The sequence below is a fragment of the Notamacropus eugenii genome, chromosome 3 (assembly GCF_028372415.1).
Source record: "Notamacropus eugenii isolate mMacEug1 chromosome 3, mMacEug1.pri_v2, whole genome shotgun sequence".
In the NCBI taxonomy this organism is placed as follows: domain Eukaryota; kingdom Metazoa; phylum Chordata; class Mammalia; order Diprotodontia; family Macropodidae; genus Notamacropus; species Notamacropus eugenii.
The window spans coordinates 9,328,089-9,341,030 of record NC_092874.1 but is presented as its reverse complement, the minus strand read 5'-3'; the positions used below and the strand labels follow the sequence as shown (position 1 = coordinate 9,341,030).

Genomic DNA, 12,942 nt, shown 5'->3' with positions numbered 1-12,942 from the left:
GTCCTTGTGCTGCAGACCCGGAGCCCAGCCCTACCTTGGCCGCACATGCTGAGAGGAGCAGATCTGAGCAGGGAGCAGATCCGAGCAGGCTTCGGGGACGGAATCTCCAGCAGCTGCGTGGGTCCCTCCACCCACAGGTGGTGAGGGTCAGTGAGAGGGTGTCTTTGGAGGGTCAAAGGGGGAGTGGGGTGCCCCCATGGCTTAGGCCCCTTCGGGAGGCAGCAGCGGAGGCAGGAGCAGACCAGGGCTCCCCAAACAGGCAGGAGCCTGGATCCATTGTTGAAGGTCTCTGCATAAACCCCCTGAGGGAACTGAGCCCGTGAGGTGGCCCTGCCCCCACCTGAGCACCTGAACTTGATCTCACACTGAATAGCAGCCCTGCCCCCACCCAAAGCCCTGAGGCTGGGAAGCAGCATTTGAATCTCAGACCCCAAGCACTGGCTGGGAGGATCTGGAGGCCAAGTGGGTGTGAAGTGAATATTCAGAGGGCAAGTCACTGGCTGGAAAAATGCCCAGGAAAGGGAAAGAAAATAAGACTATAGAAGGTTACTTTCTTGGGGAACAGGTATTTCCTCCCTTCCTTTCTGATGAGGAAGAACAATGCTTACCATCAAGGAAAGACACAGCAGTCAAGGCTTCTGTGTCCCAGCCCACTCAATGGGCTCAGGCCATGGAAGAGCTCAAAAAGGATTTTGAAAATCAAGTTAGAGAGGTGAAGGAAAAACTGGGAAGAGAAATGAGAGACATGCAAGTGAAGCATGAAAAACAAGTAAACACCCTGCTAAAGGAGACCCAAAAAAATGCTGAAGAAAATAACACCCTGAAAAATAGGCTAACTCAATTGGCAAAAGAGGTTCAAAAAGCCAATGAGGAGAATGCTTTCAAAAGCAGAATTAGCCAAATGGAAAAAGAGGTTCAAAAGCTCACTGAAGAAAATAGTTCTTTCAAAACTAGAATGGAACAGATGGAGGCTAATGACTTTATGAGAAACCAAGAAATCACAAAACAAAACCAAAAGAATGAAAAAATGGAAGATAATGTGAAATATGTCATTGGAAAAACAACTGACCTGGAAAATACATCCAGGAGAGACAATTTAAAAATTATGGGACTACCTGAAAGCCATGATCAGAAAAAGAGCCTAGACATCATCTTTCATGAAATTATCAAGGAAAACTGCCCTGAGATTCTAGAACCAGAGGGCAAAATAAGTATTCAAGGAATCCACAGATCACCACCTGAAAGAGATCCAAAAAGAGAAACTCCTAGGAACATTGTGGCCAAATTCCAGAGTTTCCAGGTCAAGGAGAAAATATTGCAAGCAGCTAGAAAGAAACAATTCAAGTATTGTGGAAATACAATCAGGATAACACAAGATCTAGCAGCTTCTACGTTAAGGGATTGAAGGGAGTGGAATAGGATATTCCAGAAGTCAAAGGAACTAGGACTAAAACCAAGAATCACCTACCCAGCAAAACTGAGTATAATACTTCAGGGGAAAAATTGGTCTTTCAATGAAATAGAGGACTTTCAAGCATTCTTGATGAAAAGACCAGAGCTGAAAAGAAAATTTGACTTTCAAACACAAGAATGAAGAGAAGCATGAAAAGGTAAACAGCAAAGAGAAGTCATAAGGGACTCATAAAAGTTGAACTGTTTACATTCCTACATGGAAAGACAATATCTGTAACTCTTGAAACTATTCAGTATCTGGGTACTGGGTTGGATTACACACACACACATGCACACGCACATGCACACACACACACGTAGAGACAGAGTGCACAGAGTGAATTGAAGAGGATGGGATCATATCTTAGAAAAATGAAGTCAAGCGGTGAGAGAGAAATATATTGGGAGGAGAAAGGGAGAAATGGAATGGGGCAAATTATCTCTCATAAAAGAGGCAAGCAAAAGACTTTTTAATGGAGGGAAAAAGAGGGGAGGTGAGAGAAAAACATGAAGTCTACTCTCATCACATTTGATTAAAGGAAGGAATAAAATGCACACTCATTTTTGTATGAAAACCTATCTTACAATACAGGAAAGTGGGGGATAAGGGGATAAGCAGGGTGGGGGGGATGAAGGAAGGGAGGGCATGGGGAGGAGGGAGCAATTTGAGGTCGACACTCATGGGAAGGGACACGATCAAAAGAGAGAACAGAAGTAATTGGGGGCAGGATAGGATGGAGGGAAATATAGTTAGTCTTATACAACATGGCTATTGTGGAAGTCATTTGCAAAACTACACAGATTTGGCCTATATTGAATTGCTTGCCTTCCAAAAGGAGGGGGTGGGGAGGGAGGGAGGAAGAGAAGTTGGAACTCAAAGGTTTAGGAACAGCTGTCGAGTACTGTTCTTGCCACTAGGAAATAAGAAATACAGGTAAAGGGGTATAGAAAGTTATTTGGCCCTACAGGACAGAGGAGAGGATGGAGACAAGGGCAGAGAGGCATGATAGAGGAGAGAGCAGATTGGTGATGGGGGCAATTGGAATGCTCGGTGTTTTGGGATGGGGGGAGGGGACAAGAGGAGGAGAAAATTTGGACCCCAAAATTTTGTGTAAATGAATGTTAAAAGTTAAATAAATAAATTTAAAAAAAAGAAAATTAAAAAAGAAAAGAAAAGAAAAGAAAAGAAAACCCCCAGGCCTTTACAAATAAGCATGGCCATCGGCTGCACCCAAAACAGATCTGTCTCCGTCTGCCCCCAATGAGTCCATCATCCCCCTTGTCAGGAGGTGGTTCACTCATTTCATCCCCAGAACCACTAGGGCTTGTTGTGTTGAGCAGAGTTCTGGATTCTTTCCAAAGTCGGTCATCCCAGTTTTCAGTAAGGACAATTGTCTCCTGTATTTTAACTGATATTTTTACTCCTTGGTGGTTTCACCGTGCTTGAGAGAGGATGTGTGTGTGTGTGTGTGTGTGTGTGTGTGTGTGTGTGTGTGTATGTGTGTGTGTGTGTGTGTGTGTGTGTGTGTGTGTGTGCGCGCGTGCGTGTGTGTTGGGGGCAGGGGTGACATCACTGCTATGGAAATCCAATAACCTTCAGGCAGAGGTGGGTGGTGTCATGTCATACAGTATAGAATAGTCGGGTTGTTTTGCTTAGGGTGAATGAAAAAGCCTGGATGTAGTTGAAACTACAGGAAGAAATTGGTGGCATGCTGACATTGAGCTGGGATCTGGGGATACAGCTTAAAGGAGGAACTTGGAATCTTGTTTTCACCTTAGCCACACAGTGGGTATCTGGAGCTGGTTATTAGCACAGTGCAAACTTAGGAGCTGACCGAGCACTAAGACACATGTATGCATTTTAGGGTATGAAACCTTGTTATTGATGAAATCTTATTATGTTATATATGAGACCTTCTTTTTCTTTTATCTCTTAGGGAATTTGAGCTGTTTTTTCAGGACTAATACACTTGAAAGGCTGTGACCATCAGAACTCCCTATGAGCTGGGCACCTAGGAGAACCTTACCCCCTTTCTGGACAAATAATGGATATAAATTCCACAATAGAACAATTCACTTAGTTTACTGAGGGATTGACCTAATGGGAAGGAGATGGGATCCATTTCCTCCTATCTCACTTCTTGACAATGAAATGCGAAGGAGAAAGTTGTGTGGATTTTTAGTGTCTCTCTGCATATAGGTAATGGATTAAAAAATCAGAATTTCGGAAGTGACCTCAGGGGCTATCTAGCCCAGTGTATCAGACTCATTGGCCCAAAGTGGCCTTCTGGGGCGGGGCCTGAATCAGATTAAAGTGTAATTGGGAAATGCTCAGCAAAATCAATAAAAATATAATGTAATTTAGAGAACGCTGATTGGTGGCCTGCAGAGATCCCTTTCTATTTGGGTATACCCAGTCATCCCTGAAGGGGACCCACCCACCAAACAGTTTTCTTGTGGTCCTCGCTGTAGGAAGAACCTACCGCCTCCTCCCCTCCTCTGGGAAGCTCGAATAAAGTCTGCCCTTATGTCAAGCCTGCACTTCTGTCTTTGTAACTTCTGCTCGTCATTCTTTATATGCCCTCTGGGTCAAGCAGAGTCTGCTGGAGTAGCTGGTACCTGACCCCTGTGGGATGAGCACTCCTCTGGTAGCTCCTGTGTATCCACAACAGCAGTCCCAGCCAGAGGTGATGTCATGCCATGCATCTTCTTGTTGAGGCAGGTAAAGCAATTCAGGGTGCTATGGATAATGAGGGCCCCCAAGAAACCAGGGGCAGACTCCCTCCTGGAGGAAGAGACTGCTGCCCAAGAAGCCTGGCTGCCTGGGCACCATGCATTTCCATGCTCTCTCATTCATTTGGGCCCTAATCATTCAGTACAAATCTATCAATTGCTTTGGCAGCATACTCCTGGGCCTCCCCTCCTCCCTGGGGCCAACAGCCTTCAATGGTCCCCATATGTGGTTTATGGGGGTGGGATGGAAGGCCACCAGGGATGGCTGAGGACCATTACATTAATTTAATTTGGGATGTTGGCCTGGATCACTGATCAGTTCTCCAGAGGTAAAGGAAAAATATCAATCATTAGACCACTGAGCTTCAGAGGGTGGCATTAATTAGGTTTATACTGTGGTTAATAAAGTCCAAACTTTGCCATTACAAGTATTTCTTCAGAGTCTGGAACACAAATAGCAGTGTGTACATCTGTGAAGTGGTGTGCCAAGGGAAAGCCACAGGGAAGGTTCCTGGGGGCAATCCTGCTGAAATGCGGCCTCCACCTCAGTGTTTATTTTCACTGCATTAAAAATATCTTGACCTTTTGGACTCCAGTTTATCTTCCCAAGTCAGTGACCCAATGGAAAGACTGTTCTTTCTAAACAAACGAGAGGGTTAATTTGAAAAAGTTGAATTCTATATTCCCTGACATTTAGATATGAATTAATTATTTGGAAGTGTAGACTACTGGGATGTTGATTTTATTCTTGGGAACATAGAGACAGTACTGAACACTTTCTCTGATTTAGTTTTATATCATACTTAAACAAACAACTTCTAAATCCATGATAAATATTCAATCTGAGGAAGGGGACTCTAGGCCTCCCTGGGCCTCAAGTCCCTATAAAAGGAGACGGTTTGACCCATTGGCCCCTGAGGACCCTGTGAGCTCGAGAGATGTGAGGCTGTGCTTATGGGATTTAAATTCCCCTGATTTTCATTTGTTTTACGTAATTTCTGTATTTGGATATCATATTTATATTTTTGCCTTAATTGTCTTATTGTTGCCTGTTATTTTCCATCACTATGATTTCCGGATGTACCACCACCCATGAGCCTTGCCCCTGACTAAAAAAGAAACAAAACGAGAGAAGTGGCACATTCCTTGATCCAGTTTAACAGGGTATACAGCATTGTGTACCCCTTGTCCCCCACCTCCCCAAGGAAATGAAACAGCTGCATTTCCTCACCCCTTCCTTGGGGCTAGGATCAGCCATTCCATCTGGGGAGTGATTAGCTTCATTTTAATGTGGATGTTTTTAAAAAAATAATAATTTATCCTATTGAAGTCATTCTCTTCCTGGAGCAGTTCACTTCACTACCCTTCAGTCAGTCAGGGAGCATTCATTAATCACCTACACTATCCTAAGTTCTGAGGTTTAAAAAAATAGCCAAAGCATTACCTGTCCTTCAAGAGTTTATTTATTTATTTTTTGAAATTAGGTTCTCTTTTCAGTTTTACATTCTCTCACTCCCACCTTCCCCTTCCCCTTCCCCAGCCATCAAAAAAACAAGTGAAACAAAACTTGTTCCAAATATGTGTAGTCAAGGAAAGCACACTCTTGCGTTAGCCGTGTCCAAACAACGCCTCCTGGGTATGGCACTTGGAGGCCGTTCTGCTCTCTCTGTGGGAGTTTCTTGTCTAAATTGTTCTCCTGGTTCTGCTTGCTCCACTTTGAATCAGTTCATGCAAATCTTCCCAGGCTTTTGGAAACTGTCTCCCTCATCATTTCTTACAGCACAATAGCATCCCCTGACATTCATAGACCACAGGTTGTCCAGCCATTCCCTCTCTGATGAGGTTTTATTGTACTTGCCATGGAGGGTAGGGTCCTCCAGGTCAGGGATTTTTTCACCTCTGTTTGTACCCCCAGAATCTGGTACATAGTAGGTGCTTAAAAATGCTTATTGATGGGTTGGGTGGTTATTGATAACTAGTAATCATCCATGTGCTTAATGAATAACGTATAATCCTTTGGTGGACAGGTTTTAGAATGGTGAAGGTTATTATGAAAGGCAATAGTAATGAAACAGCAGAGGGGTAACCACTGGGAATTGCCTCTGCTGGCCACACTTAAGGGCCTCACCATCTCCGGCTGAGGGACTAGGCAGTGTTGCTCTCTCCTAGTGCTCCTTCTCCTTCAGATTTCAGCTTCTTGCCCTGCAGTGTATCAAAGTACCACCCCAAGGCTCCAGTCAAGCAGGGCCTCTCACTTCTTGGACCCACCTGCCTCAGCAAACTTAGTCTCCTTCTATTGGAACCTAAGTACCTTGGGGGTGGAGATTGTCTCACTTTTTACCTAGGGCTTAGCACTGTAGGTGGAACCTTGAAGATGCCCAATGATTGTTTGTTTCTTTCATTTGTTTACATATTTGACTGTTTTCTGGATGGAGCCTCTCCTGATTTATATCCCTTCTCCCCTCCCACTTGCTAGTGTGTTCCCTCCTAAACGATCTTGGATAGAACCACTTGGTGTATATTTGTATTTATTCCCTTTGGATTTGTCCTCTCTCATTTTTATTCGTTCTTGTCGTCATTAGAATGTGAGCCCATTCACTGTGCTTTGTATCCTCCAGGACCCAGCACAGAGCCCAGCACCTGTAAGAACTTACTTGTGGACTGGTCAGTGTAAAATGTAAATGACAAACTTTGGACCAATGTCACAGCAGTTCTGCCAGCATTTGTTAAATGCGAGTGTTAGAGATTCAGACATGAAACTGAAATAGTTCTTGCCCTCAAGGATCTCCTATTTTAATCTCACAACATGTATTGAAGAATCTACGTAATGAGTGACAATTACATCTTTCCTTCAACTCTCTAACAGGGGCTTCATAGGGAGGACCTCTTGAAGCTAGTCCTTAGGCACATAGAAATTCAAACATTTCCCAAAACCAAGTTTGATTTTTTCGGGAAGTTTTAAATTATTTTCACTTCAAATGAAAAAAATCAACATTTTTGGAATGTTTTGAATTTTTTTGAATGTTTGATTTTTCTTCATAATTATTTTTCCTACATGTAGTTTGATCTCAGTTTATGCTATTGATAAATCCAATGTGGGTGGACATATTGATTAATTGACTCGTAACATCATAGTATTCATGCCCAAAATTGCCTGGGAAAGTTGACTGATTTGAAAAATTACTTTCTCTTTTATATATAAGCTCACTAAGTAACCTCATTTGGGAGGAAAATATGCAAATGTAAACACTTCAATTTGTTTTATGTGTAAGTTGTGAAGTCTTGCAATAGCAGTATTTTGGTTGGGCATGCAGAGACACAACATTTACAAATAGCTCACTACTTGGGCTTGGATTTTCCTCTTTAATTGTGGTATTTATGTAAGAAATAATTCTTCATTAAGATTTTTATGCACAGTAAGATGCCTCATTATAGGTTTTACCTTCAGGGGTTCATAACAATCTTTTGTTTCTGTGAGAAGAAAGAAGTGACATCGAGTCAGATAGGGAAGATGGGAATGTGTATACAGGAGTGAAGAGCCAGCTTGTGCCCCTTGGTCTCCCCTTCCCTAACCATGTCAGCCTGTGATCTAAACAAACCTCTAGGGCGATGTGTGAATCACATAAATTAAAAATCAAAAGACAGAGATTATAAACGCTTCTTTACTTGTTGAAATTCAAGGTCACATTTTGGTGTTTCCTCTCAAGCAAGTGTGGCATCTTTGAAACCTTAAAACTTTGGGATAAATTCATTTTCTTTAGGTGAACAAGACAATGAGAGATCAGAACCTCAAGTTTTGACATTAAATTTTAAAGATGAGAGTCAAATACATTATTTATAATTCGTCGTGAAGATCTGTAGCCTCCTATCTGGAGCCATTCGGATATGAACAACTTTTTCTTGTTGCTCAGTTGTGTCTGCGTCTTCATGACCCCATTTCGGGGTTTTCTTGACAAAGATAGTAGGGTGGTTTGCATTTCCTTCTGCAGAATGTGCAACAGAAATTCCCCAAAATATGGAAACATTTTCTTGATTTGTAGAGGCCCCTGGGTATCCAAAGTTTTCTATATTGGGGGCAGCTTGTGATTGTGTGGAGCAAAGTATAATCCAGAGAACAGTGGGAGAGTCCACATCCCATCCCACTCACTCAGAGCCCTCATGGACCTTGAGCAGCAAGCTTTTATGGAACAGACACTCCTTGGCTACCTTGATCCCTCACTTCCTGGCCCCCTCCACATCATGACGCTATCACTTCGTACCTCCTTCCCTTCCCCTCTGTGCTCCCTGACTTCATTTGATTTCCCTAGTATATTATGTACAATGCCTCTTATGTACCAGGCACTGTGCTAAACATTTTACAAATATCATCTCTTTGATGCTCACAACAACCTTGGGGGGTAGGTGCTGTTGTTATCCCCATTTTACAGATGAGGAAACTGAGGCAAACATAAGCAAACAGATTTGCCTAAAGTCACACAGGTAGTAAATGTTTTAGGCCAAATTTGAACTCAGATCTTCCTGACTCTAGGTCAGGATACTCTATCCACTGTGTCATCTTGAGGGCCAGGAATGCCTGGCTTGCTTTTTTTCTGTATTTTCAGTAGCTCAGTACCTGACCCAAAGAGCTTAGCAAATGCTTTTTCATTTCTTCATTCATTTGTTCACTCATTCATTCATTCATTCTTCCAGTACATCTTTCTACAAGAAAACGGATTAGGGTTCTTTTTGATCTGTGTATACAGGCAGTGCTGATTAGTTGAGTGAAGATTTAATTCTCAACCATTCCTTTTGGCTCCATGTAGGCATGACTAGAGAGGATATGGGAGGTTCATAGATTTTCTCAGGCTACATAGAAGGTCACTGGTCAGATAATTTCTGTCCTGATAAGCATAATAGGTTTGTAGGCTTAGAGCATAAAGGGACCGTGGAGAGCATGGAGTTCAACGCCCTCTTTTATAGATGAGGAAATTGAGGCACTGAGAGAAAATGACTTGTCCAGGGTCATTCAGCTAATAAAAGTCAGAGGGGGGACTTGAGCCCTTGGTTTTTCAGACTCTAAGTCCAATACTCTATCCAATACTTTGAGGGTAACTTGGATCCTGATTGAATGGTCGTCTGAGTAAGAATCCATCAGGGAACAGGTTACAATTATTTTCAATTTTAGAAGTATTGCCCTTGCTTTGGTTAAGACCTGCCTGTCTTAGGTGACCTGCCTGTCCCCTGCACATCCATGTGGAGAAGCTGGAGCTAGTGTGTAGGAGAGTTGAAAGACCAAACAACAATCTGCATTTTATGTGGATTCACATATGGTGAGTAAGGAGCAGCTGCAACTTGGAAAGTGGAGTGGTGGGGTAGGCCAGTGCCTTGATATCACTTAGATAGTTTTATGGAGGATGGATTGGAGAGGAGAGGGATTGTATATTACTGGAGTCTGGAGGTGCAAGGGGACAGGAGCTTGAACAAGGGGTAGAAGTAGGGTCGACCCATGTTGGTGAATGATTGCTGTGTGGGATAAGTGAGGGTGAAGACTTGGGGTGGATTCTGAGGGTGAAAATGGGTATTACTAGAAAGTATTTAGAATATGCAGATCGGCAGACTTCTTAACACACTTTCCCTGATGATTGGTTCTGTGTGTGAGGCTCATTTGGGCCTTTCTTTAATTTTCCAACAAATGCAGGAAGTTTACTGTCAATGCTGTTTAAGTACCCTTTGTATATAGTTTATTTGGAGAATGAGGTGTTCTGATCGGGGTTGTTTGGAGGGACGTGGGGGGTGGTGGTTGTCACAGACTGCCAGTCCTCCTGGCAGTGAGGAATTTCCACACTCAGGCATAACCCAGGGAACACTTGCCGTTTTTCTGATTTGCACTTTGCTTATTTAACTAGTCAAAAAAGACATTGATGCATTTAAGCGAATTGTGAAGCTTTTTTTCTCAAGCATGAAAAAGAGTTCATGTTCTGGTTGGTGGGAGATGGCTTATGGTAAATAGTTTGGGTTTTATTGCATTCATACTGAACCTTAAAAGACAAGAAATGAACACAGGAGAAAAAAACAACTGTAGCTCAGGGGAACCTTTTGGCGGGGGCGGGGGGAGGCGGTGAATGGAGGGGCTGGTGTGGATGTGGGAGATCCTGTGGAGGCAGAAAGAAAATCTTAGTATCCCAACTCTAAAGTGGGAAGGGATCTCAGAGGCTGCCTGCTCCACCTCCCTCCTTTAACAGATGAGGAAACTGAGGCTCAGAGAGGCGAGTGACTTTTCCAAGGTCATCAAGGTTGTAAACATTCAAAGTGAGATCTGATTCCAAGCACTTTGACTTTATGGGTAGGATTCTTTGTGTTGTATCATACCACCCCCAGTCTCAGTTAATTGAAGATGGTAGAGCAAGTTGGTATAAGGATGGAGGATTAATTGAAAAAGGACCCTAGGGCTTTGAGCCAGCATCACTGGCCACAGACAGAAGTTGGGAAGTTGGAAGGATGATTCTGTTTTGAACAGGTTGAATGTGGGTTGCTGGGGGAGGCAATCCAGATGGGGACATTCAGTGAGCAGGTGAGAGTTCAGGACTGGGACTCAGCACACAGATATTGGAACCAAAAGGTGACCATTAGAGCTGAGAGTGGCTGAGGATGCTGAGGGAAAGAATCAAGAGAGCAGGTAAAGCTGAAGATGTAACATATTTTAGGGACTAGAGAAGGAAGCTAAATCAGTGAAAGGACTGGGAACAGAGCTGTCTGAGACAGGGGGAGTGTCCAGGAGGAATCCTGAGCGATCAGTCACATCAGAGGCAGAAAAAGTCAAACAAGATGTTGGCCACTGGAGGCTGATGGGCTTGGCCATTGGAGGCCATTGGGCCTAGCCATTGGGAATTGTGGATGGAGAGCTTGGATAGAAACAGCTGGGATGAAAACCTGATGGAGGGCATTGAGGAGAAAGTGTGCAGTGATGAAAACAAGCCTTCTCTTCAGAGGAATTAAGCAGTGAAGTAAAGTCAGCACTTAGGATCAAGGCTCTTTTTTTCAGTAGCTTGATTCTCATTGTGTGCTAGGGTACACAGAGTTGGCAGCCTTTCTGGGTGGCAGGCTCCATCTTCATTGCTTCATACCCTTGAGGGGAAGGGTAGGTCTGGTTGGCCCTGCCATGGAAGGTGCTGCTGTGTGAGGAATGCTAGGGGTGTGTGTGGGTTGGGGGGAACACCTGGGGGAAATGTTTCCTCAGACCTTTCCATCCTTGCTGCTGATCCCATGGAAGATCAAGAGGAGGAGAAAGGTGGGAGATAGGGTGGAAGCTTCCGCCAAGTCTGCCTACCAATTCAAACATCTCTTATAACCTCAGCTGGAGTCAGCTGCCCCCACATTCTCTTTTCTGATACTCCTTCCCCCTTCCTCATGAATGGCTCCACCTCCAAGCTGTGGGAGCTCAGCTAAAAGGGACAGGTAGAATGGGGTGAGGGTGGTTGAATGGTGGAGGTGTCAGCTTTCAAAGGCTACTGTTGCATTGCAACTTTCAAGACCTACAGTCAAGTGAACTCTCTGGGTGTCTCCTCAACTTATTTATTGGATTATTTCAAGGATCTGTGATTTCGCATGCTTTGTCCCCCTACCTTCACCCCTCACTGATGCTAAAAGACCTCAGCCCCTCGATCAGCTGTTCTTAGAGGGTTGCTATGGCCTAGAAATCCATCCCCTGTGTCCAGTCTGGTAATAAGCCTCCCTGGGCTTAGTAAGTTTGGGCATAGTATGCTGGAGGGTAGAGCTTAGAAGATTCTCAGAGGCAATGTAATGCTTTATTTTACAAATGAGAAAACTGAGACCCAGGGAATGACTTGTCCAAGGAATCTCCAACTAAAATGTCAGAGGCAGGCTTTGAACCCTGGTCCTTGGACTCCAAAGTCCAGGCTCTTTGCATTGTGCCATAGTGATTTGGAAAGACATCCAGTCCATCCCCAGGCTGGTGCTGCAATGTTTTCTGCCTTGGTTTGGTCTGCTAGTCCTTAATGTCATTGAAATCCCATAATTGCCACCATCAGTTAATCAACAAGCATTTATTCATCACCTACTATGTGTCAGGCCCTGGACAAGGCATTGGAAACACAAGCACTTTATATTCTACCCAGCAGAACAAGATGGAGGACTTGCCACCTCATTTATCCACAAAATAGAATTATCTGCATTTCAGTGGAATTTGAGAAATTAAGTTTCTCTTTCATTTCCTAATGTCATAGAATGCTGCTTTGCATCTTGAAATCCTGAAATGGTAGTTGGGTCTCTGCCTTACGCTTCCCTCCTTTATAAGATTGTACTCAACAGGAGGACAGTGCTGTGAGAGGAAGTGTCCGCAGTCAGAAGGTCAGTGATGGAAGTCAAGGCTCATGTTGTATGAACATAGTTATTGGTCCAGTTTCTCTCCGTGGAGTGTGACCTCTGTGAGGGCATCTACTATGATTTTTGTATTCCCTTTGCCTGGCATATAGTAAGTGCTTCATAAAACACTTACTGGTGGATTGAGACATCATTTGACAATCCCTTCCTCCCCTCTAAGTCCCAGTTACTAAATCATCCTGGGCTAAGGAACTCATCTCCACAACCTTTGGATTCTTGTTTGTGTGTGAGAAAGGTTTGGACTTTACTTGTTGGATTAGATACACACTAAGAATCCTGAATCAAACTGAAGTCCCTTAACATAAATGAACAGACTAGTTCCCAGACCAAAACCAAACATTCTCCCTTGACCTTTGCCCCTTCTCTGCCCACCCCACC

General features: G+C 43.7%; 1 protein-coding gene across 3 annotated transcripts in view; it reads left to right on the top strand.

Moving 5' to 3' along the window:
• Positions 1-12,942, top strand: part of CRPPA (CDP-L-ribitol pyrophosphorylase A) — a 278,128-nt gene that overhangs the window by 95,499 nt on the left and 169,687 nt on the right. The gene's annotated exons all lie outside the window — the stretch shown is intronic.